Below are 18,061 nucleotides of genomic sequence, written 5' to 3'. Positions count from 1 at the left end.
CTGCAGATACATTTTTCACTTCTGCACCCAATTTTGAATTCTTGATTTACTTTATTGTGATATGAGACAGACTCTCTTCTCATATACGTCCTCAAGCTTATGTGGAGGGTCAAAATCACAATTATTCTGCTGTATTAACTCATAGAATACAGAAAAAAAATGAATGTGCACTCGGTGGTTAACTCAGAAGTTAAGACATTTGGGAGAGCACAGTGTTCATACACCAGAAAATCTCCCTCAAGATTTTTTTTTTTAAAACTTTTCCACAATTATGAGACAGATACTTTTAGCTTGTTTGTTTGGGTTTTGGTTTTGTTTTTTGTGGGCTTTTTTTGTTGTTTTTGATTGGTTGGTTGGTTGTTTTTTGTTCCTTTGTTTTTGTTTGGTTTGGGTTTTGTTCTTTTTGTTTGGTTGGGTTTTCTTGCTTTGTTTAACAGTGCTCTTCCCTGGAGCAATTTATCTGCAGAAAGGGGGGGACAAGCGAGTCTCTTGCAATGTGTTCTAGATCAAAGGCTGTGGCACAAGATCCTTTGCACAAAGAGGATGGACCAGCATAAGCACTGATTGATAGCAAACTGTGGAAGCATCCTCTGGCATAGGTTCCTTTTAAAACAAGATTTCTAAACTGCTGCTTTCCACCAGGCCTTTTGCAAGCTTCAGCTTCAGGAACAGCTGGGGAAAAGCCACAACTTAGATTTGCACCCTTGGGCAAATCCCCAGAGCTGCCTAATTACATCTGAGATTTCTCTGCCCCTGTAAGACACAAGGAGCAGTCAAGCAATGAACAGTGAGAATAATTCTGTGTTTAAACAACAGTATCTAGTGTCATTTTAGACACTGAGTGAAGACATCTGCCCAGAGAGCAACTCAGATGGGACTTTAGGGGGCCATTCTAAGAGACAGAGCAATTGCTGTTACATGTCTAATTCCTTTAAACGGAAACCAGAAGTTTACAATGCTTCCATATTTATTAGTTGAGGCCATGATCCTTTAAACATCGTACAATATTTAATATTAATCACAGCAAATTTATACACAAAGATAAGGACTTGCACTTCTGCTGACTGAAGGCATTAGTAAAATATGTAACAGTGTTTGTGAAGCTCACGATTTTCAGGAAATCCACATGACTTTCATTCATTTAACCTCATCTTGGAAATACTTGCCTCTCAGATATTTTCCTGTTAGAGATACACAATCTTATGAAGAGGTTTAGCAGAAAAAAAGTGATATTACAACCTTTGCTATTTTGTATTCAAAGGTATTATCATTCTACCAAGCAGGGAGATTATAATAATAAAAAGCCCTTTATGTCTGTATTTAATTCTGCAGTTTAAATTGGAAATATTTTGAATTAGGAGTCTTCATCTTTGTTTCAATCACACATTTATTCTTACAGGCATAAAATAGTTACCATACAAATGCCATACCATACCAAACAAATGCTGTGCAATTGTTTAAAACGTATTACAGTTCAGTGTCAAACGTAAATACAACATATAAATATACATATCATATCTCTTTTAAACTCCCAGTCTTTATTCTCAAAACATAAGCATCTCTTTTAATCTCCCTATCCTTCAGTACTGTCATCTGCAAAAGGTCTGTTACTCACATAAGTGGGAACTTAAAGGATGATGAAAAAGGTGTAGAAAATGGTACAAAAGGATTTCTTTCTGAAGTCTTAGTAGAAATGGAAAATGAGTGTTTTAAAGTTACTCAAAATCTCATCATTTACCTGCTTTAACAAAAAAACCCAAACACCTACTTAAAAAAAAAAAAAAGACCCAGATCACTCCAGTCTGGTAATAAACTTTTTCATTTACATTGTTTAGGGACAAAAAAATAATCCTCAGTGAATGTGCTTGCTGGTACTTCTGCAGCTCAGGAGCAGCTCAGAGGGAAACAGACACTGTTCCTCTTCTTGCAAGCTGTGTCTTCCTACGTTTGCCTGCTTTTCCATACAGTTTCAGGTTACTTGTAAGTGTCAGCTGAGTCCTCCTCAATCAAAAGCAGGCATTTAAGTGTACGGTTTTCTATTCCAATCACCCACTCTAAAAATAGGGGATTTGGAGGATGATAGCAAGATCTACATGCCTGCTCTCTGGTAGTGTCTGTGAACTATGGCATGGTAACTGCTTCTCCTGTTGCTAAGAGAACAAGCTGGAAGTATTGGGTTGGTCTCAAGCTTTGTTCCTCATCGGGGGGGGGGGGAAGGTCCTGTGGGAAAGATTAGCTAGGTGTGCTATTGCCACCTTTCACTATATTTGGGAATGAAATGGAAGAAGATGGACTTGAGAATCTCAGTTTTCATCTCAATCTTCCTCTTCTCTCCTAGAATTTTACTCATTACATTGCGGGGAAAAAAAAGTTGGGAAAAATATGACCTGACAAATGTTAAAGCCAATCTTGGGCTGCAAAATAAATCCTAGGTCAGGACTATTGATTACATTGCATTCACTGCTGACAGTGTCAAATAGATGATGAAGATGAAAACCTACCCTGAAAGCATTGTTACTAAGGTTCTTAAAAATAAAATAAAATCCTGCAATGTCAAATACAACTATAAGAGAATGGGTTGGACTATATTCGACATTGCATTGCCACTGGACTTCTTGAACCTTGTAAAATGCTAGAAATGAATCTACTTTCAGCTGTAATTTAAGATTCCTTTTCTAGGTACCTGTGCAACCAGATACAAGCTGATCATTCGATTTTAGGGGTTGTATGAACTAAAAAAAACACATTGCCAATGAGAAGGCAGGAGGGTGAATTTCAGGAAGATTTTGTAAGAGGTCTACTCCACTTCTGAATGAAAGTGTCCACTCATGTTACAGCCATTCTATAATAGGAACTTTGTTGTTTGTGTTTTATGTGACACTTCAAGAAATATGTCTGGTTTATCTTTTACTGACTTCTGCTGAATTATCAGATGTACCTATGCCACTGTGTGTGTGTGTATATACATATATACATATACACAGAAAAATATAGCAGAAGATAACTTCAGTTTCCAAAGTCCATGAGTTTCCAGATGACTTAGGTGATCACAATTTGTCAGCAGCTGCTACGGAAGTAAAGGCTATGATCTGAGAATCCATTTCATAACAGGGTACACTGTAATTCTTAGCCACAATATGCCATACCATGTTGCTTGAGAGGCAATGTTCATCTCATACTATAGTTGGTATAACTGTAGGCAGCTTTCCACTCACCTTCAATCCAATTAAGTGAAGTTCAGTGGTATGCAAACCACATGTAGGCTGTTCACACAGGACTAATATTTCTTCTGCACATAACATACAAGCTTGCTGCTGAGTAATGAAAGAGGTGAAGGAAGAAGCTACAGCAAAGATCAGAAATGAGGACAGTTCTAACTAATACAAGCAAAAGTATAGCATTACATAGAGGAAAAAAATGCCCTTTTGAGACTATGTGTGATGGTTTATTAGCAGTTTCAAAATATGATTTTAAGCTTTAGAGATACCAGCTCAATAGTGTCTAGAGTCAAAGCTTTCCCTACTGAGTTGCTGTTTGGCTGAGCGTCAGAGTTTCCAATTTGTTCTTGCCTGAAACAGAAGCTTCCATGGTTGGTAGCACTGAAAATGAAAATCAAAACTTTGAAAAGTTACATTAGTGGAAAACATTCACTTTCATACACCACAGCTTTGTTTTAAGTCAGGCTTCCTTGAACACTCCCAACTTAACCTTTTACATCTGAGAAGATTTTCCATTCTCCATATTTATTCTTAAGGGCCACCCTCATATGTTCTCCATTGCTGAAGGTTCTGAAGGAATTGAGATGATTAACATAACTGTACCACGAGGAGGATGTTCCCAGGATAACTATATCTTACACACTGAATTTCCATGAATAATTGCTACCTCTGAATTAAATAGCTGATTGCTGGGAGCTGTATAGTCATACTGCTGGATACTTAGATGGGCTTAGCAACTCTGATGAGGAAAACAACATATTTATTCTGGCAAAGGACCACTCTACAAATATGGTTCTGTTTCATATATCAACACTGTCTTAGTTATCTTTGTACAGCATCACCCTGCAACATAATTATGTCTGTGTGATTATGGAATGGCAAAGGGTAGAATTGCTTTGAAAACTTCCCAATGTCTATCAGAAATTTATTGCTATCAAGTGTAAATTGATTTTTGAAACTGTTTGTCAGAACTACCACATCACTATGAAAATACTACCAGGAGAATCAAAATATGATTTTGTATGAGAATAATTCTGAGCTTGCTAACAGATAGAGAGATGTGTTAACACAGAGCAGACAGGGATAGATCTCATCTGTCTGGGGCTTTTCTTGTATACTCACTGCAAGTAATTGATAAATTAGGAATATTAATAAACATATCCACTCAAAAAAAGTATTTTCAGTCTTTGTTATCTTTACTATGCATGGAAAGATTTGTTGTTAGTGCAAAATGAAATTAAATGACTACCAGAAGTACCCCTTAAACTACTGTAACACAGCCTTTCTTTAGATGCTCCAAACTTTGTGAGGTTTAGACTTAAGACTGTGTTACCACATTGTCTCTGATAAAATTCAGAGGTTAGCACCAGACCCACTGGACCTTTCACAGTCAACGAGGCTACTTTATCTTCAGCTTGCTTCCCCTCACAGTAGCGGTCGAAAAGGCAAATTTTTAAGGCACAGAGATGTAACCTAGTAAAATAACTGGCACAGAAGAATGCAGTAAAGTGCTGATGGCAGCATAAGATGTCTACTTGGGTCTGGAAGATCTCTTCATCTTTTCCGAGGTTTTCTGGGCTCAAAGTAAGTAAGTTGCACATAATTTTAGGTACTCATGTGTCAAACACAAAGACTTTGTCATTAAAAAAATACTAATATATAAAATAATAATATATAAAATATATTATATTATTGTAATAATAATTAAAAATAATAATATATAAACCAAGAGGATTATCAGGAATTCAGCAGATGCTGCTGCTTTCTTCACATTTCTGCATTTCTCAAACAAGCTACTGGATCCTAGCTCAGGCTCTCTTTAAGCTTACCAGGAGCTGGGAAAACAAGTCTCCCCTGACCTGGGAATTACAACAACTTTTGCACTCTTCAAAGTGAAGATCCTCAGGAAGATAAAGTTGTACCTTTGAGAATAAGAGGAGGTAAGAGCTCTACAGAGGCTGTGAAATCAACAGGATCAGTGACAGATTGATGCAGGATTTCACCTTCATAAAAACAGCTGCTTCCAGCTTCCGATCCAAACTGAACTCTGTGGCAGCCCAGCTGCTAAATCTGATTTCAGGACTAAAGTTTCAACTGCTGTCTCGTATACAGCAAGCAAAGATCACAGAGCAAATAAAATGTTACACATCTAGCAGCTGTACTAATATGGTTCCTATTAACTTCCCTCCCCTCTACCCTGAAAAAAACCTTCTAATTGCTGGATTCCTCTCGGCTCGTAGGGAGTTGTACTGACACAGGTAAAGGAGCAAATAGGTACAACCATTTGCTCTCATGCATTGATTTTGCCACAGAGAAGCACAATCAAAGCCTTCAAAGGGCCCGATCCAACCACTTGCTGGAACACCAAGCCCATTCCTCACTAAATGCAAAAGTAACACATGTCTAAAGGGAAGGTCAAACATCTGCGCATAAGATGTACATAATCCTGCACAAAACCACCAATTCATCATCCTCAAGCAGATAATATAGATATTTTATTATTAAGGATTTAATTTCTTAGTTCAGCTAGGAATTTAGATGAGTTACCCCAGGAAACCTTGGGGGGAGGGCATTGTAAAGGCAATAGCAGAAGTTCCATGTGCTTAAACCACTGCCGTAAATCTTCATACAAATCTATACATGCTGAGAGCTAGGGGAAAGCAACTATGACAAAGAGCATCTGGCCTATGAGTAGCTGCAAAACAATGAACTCTTTAAAGTAACAACCCAAGCACAGGGAAGAACATTGCTTAGAGTGTATGATACTGGTGTTAGTAGATATGCTTTATGGAAAATGAAAATTGAACTGAATAGTTTGGCAAGGTGAAAAATACTTTGAAAATTTCTTACTTGTATGCAATAAAGAAAATTCATCTGAATATGAGAAGAGAAAATAATTCAGAAAGTGGCTTTATGATCCTTCAGGATGGCCCAAACCCTCAAGGCTTCCAAGGTGAGCAATATTTAGCATTCTGCCACTCCAAATATTCACTAGCTTCATCTTCTCCATCACAAATTTATTAGAAAATTGCAAGCAAAGGACAGCATTAGTTGTCCATTGCATTAGGCTGGGTCCTAGGAAGACATTCTTCCTGTCATGTGTAGCCCAAGAGCACCCACATACAAACAGAAAAAAATCATATTTGGTGAGAAGTAGCATATATAAAGGCCTGCAGGATTAATCAAATGCTGTCTTCATGGTTGTGGCTTCCACTGCCACAGGAGGTGATGTAACCAGGCTTCATAATGCATTTTTCTCAGCTTTACTTGCAGCGTAAGAACAATAGCAACAATAAAAAGAACAACTAGAAAAGAGTCAGAAAACACAGCAATGGGGCAGGACAATGAAGTGCCACATAAAATAAAAAAAGGCCAGCAAGTTAGGCCGCATCAATAATGAAGGTCAGCAAGAATGTCTAGGGGTAAGCCTGTGTAAGGATTCTGCAATTAAGAAAAATCCTTTGACCCCATGGCCTGTCTTCTGAGATGAATATCCCATGGCTACAATTAAAAATATTGTTTAGGTTGGTTGACCCTCTCCACACATATACCCTGAGCTTTTAACATATTTGTTCTTTAAGGTGAAAGGAAAAGATGACAATGGTAAAAGAGGTCGGGTCTAGAACTGAACTGAAATGGAAGTTGCTGCTGGCAAATTTCACTTCAGTTTTTTTCTTAATTGGTAACTTGACCATTTTAAAAAAAAAAAAAAAAAGAAATGAAAAAAAGGTTTACTTTCACGGCCAGATTCTTTCCCCCTCTGTTTACCAAAAGATTTAATTCTAGTAATCTGAATTAATTAAATCAGCCAACATATCTCTTAAATACCTTTCAGTGTTCAGAATGCAGATGTAGATGCAATGACTAGTAGGGCTTTCTTGATAGAGGCTAAATGCTCCCTCAGCTACTTAGTCATGCCCAGCTTTTCCCTGCAATATCCACAAACTTTGCAAGACAACCATAAAGAAAGCAGAAGTCTCAGATCACAGTTTAGTGAAAACCAGTAATATGCTTTTGGCTTCCTCTGTCTATTGTCCATTGACCTGCAGCAATGCCAGCAATGCATGTAGGACTACATCTGTTTGACATAGCACTATGTATTTCCTACAGCCTTCCATGTAATTCTACTCAAACTACTTCGATAGATTAATTAATTGTATCTGCAGTTGTTATAAATCAACATAGCTTCATTACAGTTAATAGAACTATACTGATTTATGCCAGCACATATTTTAATTAAAAGAAAAAGTTTATTGAGCCACAATTTGATCTAGAGATATTGTTTAATTTGTTTCCTTTCTGCAAATTTTCTTCCCTATGAGATTAACAGAAAAGCAGAAAGCTCACATCAAAAAATTAAAAATGGCATGGACGCACCAAGAAAAGGTGTACAATGCTTACAAAAGATGCATAATAGTGCTAACCTTGCTCATTTTATAAATCATTTTTTCTAATCCCGCTATATTTCTGTATTCCATCAACCAAAATAACATCACTAATATAAGCTTTGAGAGAGGTAGACTTGCAGAGGTCATGGATTTCCTATGGTAGTTCCTTTAACCAAAAGCCTCCTCCTCTCTTTCATTATTCTGTGAACTGAAAAAAAATCAGGTTGATTACTGCATTGCATCATCTAAACAGTAAAAAAAGAGAAACACCCATCCATTCGTCTGGAGGTGTTTGGTCTTCCATTGCTCAGCTTCCCATAGCATTTGACTGTGCTGAAGTAATCACATTTTAGTTTGTAGAAAATTTACCTTTAATTACACAGTTATCTTCAAGACCAAAAAAAGAGAAAAGATGTTTTTTCTTCCCTCTCAGAAGACACCATTTCACGCCCTGATGATTTTTTAAGAGGAATTGAAAAAGTAAGTCTGAATAGTTTGAGAATAATTTACTCCAACTTGAAGTGAGCTCTCATTCACCAATACTTACAAATAACTTAAGCAAAGATAAAATAATGTGTATTGTAATTAATATTTTAATTTGCTAAGAAAAGCTAAATAGTGATTAAACCCCTTCTCCTCCTCCTTCCCCCTGATAATAATGAAGCTAGGCAATTTCAAGAGAAGCAGAGCAGCCAGGAGTTTAATGCCGTTGATTAAGAGCATGTTTCTATGGTGGCTATTATGTCCCTCTTTAAAAGACGAAAACAAAACCAAGCCTTATTTCTTTTTAGAGATACAGGGTTTCTTCTGCCTTCATAAGACAGACAACAAGAAAATGTTTAGGAATAATTAAAGGCAATTAGGCTCATCAAGGCTCATTTCTGGTCTAGCTCCACTTCTTCTCCCTACAATGCGTGCTAATTGCTGCTTCAACATACCAAGTAGCATGGGTTATTTTTTTTTGTTCTTCCACAAACAAGACTATTTGGTCATTATCAGTTTTGACAGTGCGAAAAAGAGACTCCTGATTAGCCTTTTGTTTGCTTTTTTTAAAGATTTATATTACATGTCCTATTGAATAATAGTAATAAATTAATGCTTAGCAATTGTGTAGTACCTTCTGCTAGAGGATCTCAAAGTTCTTTGCAAACACTAATGAATTAATTCTTTCAACAGTTGTGTATAGTAGGTATCATCATCATAATTTTGCAGACTACTGAACACAGACACAGAGGTGGAGTAGCACATTTAGTGTCACAGTCAACATGTTATGATGTTGGTCCCCTCTTCACACACAATGAAAATATTAGCTTGTTTGCCATAAACATGTCTCCCATGTAACTTAATTTGCTATATCTGTTTTTGATTTATCAGTCTTTGGGTAATTTAAGGTATTTAAATATCTAGAGAGGTTTCTAGTGGGAAATTAATAAAAGGAAGATACACAGAACTAGATATAAAAATATTCAAGTGCATCTACATTGTGTGTTGCATCAGACGATATTAGGTAGTTTAGTTATTGGAAGCAGAAAAGGTTCATTAGTACTGCTCTCTGATTATCAATTGCTGACAGCACAGTCACGACTGCTCAGCTCCCACAGAACACTTTGTGTAAGACTGCAATCCACCTACCCAACTCAACAGCTCTCCAGCCTTGAAAGCAGTTAGATGCCATACATATTTAATTTTTCCACCAGAAAATTTATTTCTCTGTTGCTTCTAAGTCCAGAACACGCAAACAGGAAACTTCATGTATGACTTTATGATTTTGAACATGCCTTTATGATACCTCCTCCAACAGTGAAAGACGGGTAAGAAGGATTTGCATGTACACTACATAAGAGACTGTAGCTGACACATTGATTTCACTTCTTTGTACACATTAATTTGTTCATGTATCACACATCCATATTCATCCTGTAAATGAAACACATGCCAAGACCCCACCACAGTCCAATCTGGATCCATAAATTTGTCAATTGTTCAATCTTCATGTCTTCTAGACCTGTCTAATAAATATAATCAAATAGATCAGATCTCTCATGGAACAGGAGTGCTCATTTATCACATATAAAACCTGGATACAATTCTTTGCCTTGGAAAGATTTAAGTTCACATGCCCAGTCTCTCTACTCATGAAGTCACGAGGTGGAGGAAAAGAGCTTTTTTTTGTTTAAAGTCTTGTTTAAAGTGTTTTGTTTTGATAAATATTTAAGAATAAAATATTGCTCATGCAACTACATGAGCAATAGCAGTAGCACGTCTGAACTTTGCCACTTAAAATCTGGTTGCAGACCCACCTCTACCACTGCTGGTGGACAGCACACTGTTTTGAGAGGTAAGAGAAGGCTGAAATCCACAGAAGATGAGGAGAGAACCATACCCAGTTTGCCACATGATGGCTGATTGCTCCAGGTACCCTATGTACCAGGGTACCACAGTGTCAGCTCCTAGTCCACTGTCCTGAGAAGAGGTTTAGGATCACAACATTTTAAAGACATGACAACACATGCAATTTCAGGCAGCATCAATGACTGCATAGCACATTAATTTCCTATACCATCTGAATTTGGGTGTTCTTTGAAAACCATCCAATAAGCAAGATCATGCTGCTACTTTTTTGTCTTTCACATGTATTACTCACACCAGCTCTGCATATTTTAAGTGTCCTGATTTGTCATCCGCTCCCAAGTAACTAAAGAAATTTAGGATTATTACTGACATTAGTTTAACTACACCTACTTATGGTTTCTCTAGGATTTTGAAAGACTACAAAAGAAATGATATGGACACCAGGTGTTCTGCAAGTCCTTTAGCTAGTATCTCAGTGCTCATATGGAAATGGATTATATGCAAGTTTAAGTAGACATGGCATTATCACTCCCTGTGGTGAATTTCTTCAAGTAAAAGGGTCTATTTGGTGCAGAAAAGTATGTATTATAACAGATATAGTGTAGAAAAGCAGTTTGGCTGGAAATTTCAAGCAGTAAGCTGTGCTTTTGTGAAACCACAGAGTGAGGCTGAGAGCCACAATCTCTGGCTATAAGCACAGCTGTCTCTGCTGCTATTTATCAGTTTTTGCTCAAGGCAAGTAAGAAAGACCATGAAAAATGTCTTGGCTGTGATCAGACCATTCCTCTCCTAATAATAAAAATGAATGCTCTGCACAAACTTTACTGGCCTCACAAAAATCAAGTCATAATGTAGTTGCTTAAATTGGAATGAATTTTGTACCTACTTACATCCTAGACCTCAGTGTACCTTCTGGACAGTTATATTTCCCCAAAGATATTAGTACAACTGCACATTGGCTTTTACTGAGAAAAGTGGCACAAACCCTGCTTTTCAAGTTTGAATGTGAGAGTGTAGTCTATTTAGAACTCTCTATAAGGTGCACTTTGGGAGGAAAACGGAGTGATTTTTTTCTCCTCAAGTGAACTTTAGTGTATTCTACAGGTATTATGAAAGCAAGAAGAACCCACCTGGATTTTCTTAATAAAAGAAGTATGAGTTAATAAAAGAATATCACACATTTGAAACGATCAGAGATGAATAAGACAGCATGCTCCATTTTAAAAATAGAAATACTTTCCTCACTTCTCAAAAAGATGCTCCCATTCCTAGCACGTGCCCCTCCATGCTAATAATATCTTGGTGCAACTAAAAGATTAGTTACAAAGTGCATCGTATTCTTTTGGTGCCTTGACATTTATAACCAGGAGAGACAGAAGAATTTTTCATATTCATAAATCAAATCGACTTTTAAAAATCCTTATAGAAAGATTACTTCAAGTATTTCCATAGCCTTTTTTATCAGACCTGCTGAGTACCAGTTACCCCATCTGATATACAAACAACCTGAACAGAGTCTGATTTAAGTCCTTACTCAATGATATGCTGCATAAAACCTTCTATATGAAGGATAACGAATTATTTACTTGCTTAAAGCTATCCTTATATTGAAAATTAGGAAAAAAAAATCTGGAATAGGTTCTTTCAAGATCTAGAATTTGATTAAATGAAGCAATACTAAATTACTAATCACAAGCAGTTTGCCTAGCCTCTGCTCCCCAAAGAGAAAGGTAATTTCAGCATCCCAAACATGTTTTTACATCCCCCATCCCTTTGGCCTGTTTTTCACACCTCCAGCTATGCATTCAACATTACCCCCATGTTGACTATAAATACCATGGCATTTTTTCTATTCCTTTGACATGGGCTCCCTATGGAAGTTTATGATGAGGCATTTTCAAGACTTAACCTGTTGGAAAGCATCACATGGATTGAGTATTCTAAATATTCTTCCCTTACTTGCCTTTCTTAAGAGTCCAAATCAGCGTGGTTTTTTTTTGTGATTTGTAAATTGGTCTTTCTGCAGGTAGGAGTCTATAGCTGTCTCATACTCTCCACAACACAGATCCCAGTACAATTTGGGCTGTGCACAGTAGATACTATTCTCTACAGCCAGTTTCTCAAAAACAATTATTTATGAAAGCATGACCTTAGTACTTATGATGACTTCATTTTTTATGCCTTTTCAAAAACCTATCAAATGGACAAGTAACATATTTTCATGCTGAATAAAGGCATTTAAAAAGAATGGGGATTTTAGAATAAAGGCCACAGAACATCTGGTGCCTATCACAGAAATAATAACCCTTACTGGAAAAAAATCCCATATACTTACCTAGCACTGTAAAAAAAAGGGCAAAAATTACAATACCCATAAAGTGGAATAGTCGGTGCTTCAGATGCCCGCTTCCAGATCTCAAGTATGGTACTTCCATTTTTAATAGTATATGTTTAACCATGAATTTCTTACAAGTGAATCTATCCTAGGGTCACAGGGGCTGGGTACAATATGACTAGATACATGACAATACAGCAGGAGTGATTTACAGCATGTCATTTGTGTGAAACAAATTGGCACCTAACCTATAGTATCTGTGTTTGTATCTGGCTGAAGGAGATAACACCGTTTGTGAAGTACATCACATTTTTTATCTTGCTATAACACAGACTTCCCTTGAAATGACTCACTTCTGTATCACTTGTGAATAGATGGAAGAAATGAAAGAAACTTAGCATGGGTGCTTTCCTATGAAGAAATGAAATGGATGCCCTTCCACCAAGATCTCCAGTTTAACTCCTAACATATACAGAATTTCAACCTGACTTCACATAGTGAAACAACTCTGACTTACCATTTGCAAAAAAAAAAACAAACCAGTTCTTTAAGAGATCCATAGCACTTTATTTCTTAATTTTTCCTTCATTAAAATCCAGATTATGATCCATGATCATAACTCTGAGTGCTGAAATCATTCATGTGATTTCAGTTGCAATTATTACTCAGTTGCATATGAGTAATTGTTCACAAGTGGAAAAAATGGCTGCAAGCATTTCCTTTAATACTGAAGCTTTTCTCTTCAGACTCTCTCAGCCTTCTAACTCAGTTGCATGCTGAACTTCTATTCTGCCTCTCCTGTATTCTTTGGCATTTTTGCTCTTGCTGTTCTTACAGAGTGTACTGGCTTCAGGATACATTTAAGAACATTAACATTGCAAACTGGAGAAAGTGATGAAAGTTAAAATGTAAATTGTCTTATGTAAATCTTTCCCCAATATGCCAATAAAGGAAAAAGAAAAGGCCCATAAATGCCAAATTTAATAACAGTAAAATAAAATTAACTGAAACTGTCTGGCAAAACTTATGAATTTAGATTTTTCTCCCAGATTATTTTCTGGGGAATTTTGTTTTGCTTTGTTTTAGTTTTTTTTTAGATGGAGGTTATCAGTCAAAATTTTGAGGTGACTTCCCATGGAAATCAGAAATGGAAAAAGAAAAGCAAAAAAATTAAGAAAAAGAAAAGTGAGGGAAGGCTTGAAATGGCACAAAGGCGTCTCAGTAGAAAGCAACCCACTGTACTTCACTGTGAGGTGAAAGTGCCAGCTGCAGAGGCACTCTTCTTGTTTGTTTGTTTTTTAAACAAAGAAGGCTAAGGGTATTCTGGGCTGCATTCAGCAAAGCATTGACAGCAAGTCAAAGGGGGTGATCCTTCCCCTCTACTCAGCACTCCAGGCCACACCTGGAGCACTATGTCCAATTCTGAGCATCCCAATATAAGTGAGACATGGACATACTAGAGAGAAGGGCCACGAAGATGACTGAGGAACTAGAGCATCTCTCCTACAAGGAAAGGCTGAGAGAACTGAAACTGTTCAGCCTAGAGAGGGCTCTGGGGCAACCCCATCAATATGCATAAATACCTGAAGAGAGGGTGCACAGAAGATGGAGCCAGGCTCTTTTCACTAGTGTCCTGTGATGGGATATGAAGCAATGGACACAAACTGAAACACAGGAAATGCCATCGGAACATCAGGAAACACTTCTTACTGTAAGGGTGACTGAGCATTGGCACAGGTTGCCAGAGAGTGTGTGGAGTCTCCCTTCTTGGAGATACTCAAAAGCTATCTGGACATGGTCCTTGGCACCTGGCCCTAGGTAGCCCTTCTTGAGAAGGAGGACTGGACAAGATGACCTCCAGAGGTGCCTTCCAAACTCAGCCATTCTGCCATTCTGTAATCTTTCTGATCTGATCTCACAGTCACAGTATCACAGTATGTTAGAGATTGGAAGGGACCTCGAAAGATCATCTAGTCCAATCCCCCTGCCGGAGCAGGAACACCTAGATAATGTTACGCAGGAATGTGTCCAGGCGGGTTTTGAATGTCTCCAGGGAAGGAGACTCCACAACTTCCCTGGGCAGCCTGTTCCAGTGTTCCGTCACCCTCACTGAGAAGAAGTTTCTTCTCAAGTTTAAGTGGAACCTCTTGTGTTCCAGTCTGTGCCCATTACCCATTGTCCTATCATTGTTTGCCACTGAGTAGAGCCTGGCTCCATCCTCGTGACACTCCCCCCTTTATATATTTATAGACACTAATAAGGTCACCCCTCAGTCTCCGTCCAAACTACAGAGACCCAGCTCCCTCAGTCTTTCCTCATAAGGGAGATGCTCCGCTCCCTCAATCATCTTCGTTGCCCTGCACTGGACTCTCTCCCGCAGGTCCCTATACTTCTTGAACCGAGGGGCCCAGAACTGGACACAATATTCCAGATGGGGTCTCACCAGGGCAGAGTAGAGGGGAAGGAGGACCTCTCTCGACCTACTAACCACCGCCCTTCTAATACACCCCAGGATGCCATTGGCCTTCTTAGCCACAAGGGCACATTGTTGGCTCATGGTCATCCTGTCCTGCACTAGGACCCCCAGGTCCCTCTCCCCTACACTGCTCTCTAACAGGTCATTCCCCAACCTATACTGGAACCTGGGGTTGTTCCTGCCCAGATGCAGGACTCTACACTTTCTCTTGTTACATTTCATCAAGTTATTCCCTGCCCAACAGGGAATAACCTTTAAAATAGACACTGCTGTGCCTCTTCCTGTCAGGCCCATACAATGTAAATTGTAGGCATATATGGTGCTTAGCATTCCCACCTCTGCTTGTAATGTACTGCTGGATGCATTTCCATGTACTGTGCTAGTGAACAGTGCTATCTCACTCTTTCAATTTCCATTCTTTTTCTTGGCAGCCTTCTAGACATCTATTCTCTCTTGCCTTGGCATATCTCTGACAGTTAGCAAGAGTAACTTTTGTTAAAGACAGGTGCTTTTGCATCTTTATAGAAAATTTTACATAAATTGAATGGGAACTATCAGTTTAACTAGAAAAGTTAGTTCAGAGATCATGACTTTGGATTTCCAGCATTTGAGAGTAGGAGTCCAATAAATGCATACAAGCCACAAATTATAGGTAAAATTCTTACTCAAGTAACTCTGGGGTACCCAGTTTTAGGGAATGAGTGAAAACACATCAGCTGAGCATTTGCAGATGCCTGTGATTATTCAGGCAATTTATTTAAATTTGCTGTTGCAAACAGAGTATTTGCAACATAAGTAGATGCACAGAAATCTGGGCATATCATGAATAATTAAAAAACACTGGCCAACAGTTTATTCCTTAATGAATTTTCTTCAAGAAGCAACAATCTTAGAACCTCTATTAGAAATGCCTAGAAGCATTACGATTAGAAATCAAATCAAAACAAAAAGGACTTTTCTTTTAACTGCATGTTTTTCCTTTCAGTACAGAATAGGCACATCTAGTGTACTTCTTTTCTGCTGTCTTTACCGCAAAGCTTTCCCAGGATACTGTATCTAGTCAGATCCACTAAAATAATCAGCAAATAGAAATGTCTTTAACCTAGTTTTAAAACCATGGCTTGGTCCAGTAAGATCTTGGCCAGGAATTTGTTCCACAGTCACCATCCATAATGACTGAGAGGTCAGAGGCTACTCTGCTACTCACAAGTGCAAATGGAACTGCAAATGTACTGAAGTTCACTTGCTGCCAATTGTAAGGGCAAGGTTTGTTTTGCAATAGGGCATGGAAGACTAAAATAACACAGGAAACTTGGCTGGTGGATAGGTCCAAGTGGACCTTGAAGGAAGTAATTACTTTGTACTACTGTACTCCCTCTTCCTCCTTCTGCTCTTTCACTTCTTTATGTGCTTAATTGTAAATTACCCTCCACTCCTTTCACTGGTTTAGTTTTAACTTGTATCAGTGAAGTGATACGGAAAGGCTGGTACTAAATTCCTGCTGTAAAAACAGTGCGAATGCTTGGTGTCTATGAGCTTCAGAGCACTCTGAGCACTGGAGCTAGCGACATTACAAAGCTTGTTAACATAAAATCTTCTTTGTGTTACATTTTTTGTAATACATTTTACAAAAATCTACCCTAGGGAACCAAGGGGCAGTTGCTTCTTTATTACATTTTAGAAGAGACACATTATTAGCGTTCCAGTCTATATATTATGAAATTAAGTGGATACCCTTGGGGTTAATTCCTTGTTGTAATTGTAATGAAAAGAAACAATTTCTAACCCTTCATTTAAGATCTATAACTATTAAAATCCACTAGTCTTAGTGACTCCTGGGGCCAGTGAAGTACTTCAGTGTACATGAAAAAGGGCACTCCTACAGTGTCCAATATCAGTAATTTATAAAAATAACTGCCTCCAAGTGGGAAAACTAACAAATGAGTTTCCATTGTGCCCCTCCCTGCTGTTTACCATTGCATGCTGGATTCACCAACTACGTAAAATTATATGCATATCAAAATTATGAAGCTGGGTTCCAAGATTATATTTTGCCTAAAGTGGGAAAGGTAGAGAAGGAATCACACAATACAGTGATTAAATACAAGGAAAAATCACAAAATGCAGCTATAGAATATCCTCCTAGGACAAAAAAGTTAAAAAGCAACATTTTTTTTCAGATGCTTCTCAGTTGGAAATGCTCCCACTTGCTTCAGCAAACTTTAACTGGTAAGAAAATACTTGGTTTTAAATAGTCAAAGTTTAACCATCTATTTCAAAAACGTTTACTTCCCTCTGAAAAGGCTTAATTTATTCAGTTTGGGAGGTATGTAGTAGTGACAATGCTATTGCCTATTTTCAATGTCTTTATTCTGTATGTGACTGTACTTTATGTGAGAATTCCTCCTCACTAGTGTTTTCCTACTGCCTTTAATACAGACAGCTTTCATGTCATCATATGTGGCAGGCTTCACTAGCTCACCTGCATGCTTGTAGCCCTTTTCACTTTCATAATGCTCAAAAGAGAAGCATTTTTGTAAATGAAATGAGAAAAGATGGATTTTAAAACCACAGTAGTTAAAGGGAGATGCAGGAATACTGCACTACAGGAATCTGTTATTAAATCACTTTTATGGACTGGCTAGGTTTTTATTTGGCAGCAAACCTTTAGCATGTAATTCAGCCTGTTAGTAGCAAAATAAAATGCACATCATCAGATACTGTGTTCCAATTTAATATGCTTATTAAGATCATTGTTTGCATTAAGGTAAAAATTCTGCAAGTGCATTATTGGCTAACACAGCATAAATTCCCATTTGGTATGCAAGCATGCTGAACAGACATACTAATTTAATAGTAGGAGACTTTTCTAGGACTTTGTTAGAACAGCCCGTAAAAAAAATCTCTTTAAGATGTCAGAAATGGTCTGTCTTTTTGATAAAGAGAGATATTTGTTTAGCTGTGGTTGACATAGCTTTAATATTTATCTCTCTCTTTTTATTCATCATAGTATAAATTCCCTTAGGAGAAAGAATAAGGGTCTTGCCAGACGTGAACAAAAGTAATAGTTGTTGTGCTTAAAGATACTATTTTGTCTACTATATCTATCTATCTACTACACTAAGTACTATACATACTATTATGTATGACTATTATGTATACGTACTATTATGACTCTTCACTGGGGGCTGTAGTGATAGGACAAAGGGTAACAGGTTAAAACTTGAACAGGGGAAGTTTAGACTGGATATAAGGAAGAAATTCTTTACTGTAAGGGTGGTGAGGCACGGGA

The 18,061-nt window shown here is 37.7% G+C and overlaps 1 long non-coding RNA gene across 1 annotated transcript in view; it reads right to left on the bottom strand.

Annotated features, from left to right (window-relative positions):
- Positions 1 to 3,487: 3,487 nt before the first annotated feature.
- The window catches only part of LOC134159842 (uncharacterized), a 30,536-nt gene continuing 15,962 nt past the window's right edge, over positions 3,488 to 18,061 (bottom strand). The window contains exon 5 of the long non-coding RNA XR_009963317.1: positions 3,488 to 3,788. This is a non-coding gene — a long non-coding RNA (uncharacterized LOC134159842). The remainder of the gene's footprint in view (positions 3,789 to 18,061) is intronic.

Source organism: Pezoporus occidentalis, unplaced genomic scaffold (genome assembly GCF_034315485.1).
Source record: "Pezoporus occidentalis ecotype Australia unplaced genomic scaffold, CSIRO_AGI_Poc_V1 ctg151, whole genome shotgun sequence".
In the NCBI taxonomy this organism is placed as follows: Eukaryota; Metazoa; Chordata; class Aves; order Psittaciformes; family Psittacidae; genus Pezoporus; species Pezoporus occidentalis.
Note: the sequence above shows the minus strand (reverse complement) of the source record. Positions and strands in the feature narration are given on the sequence as shown.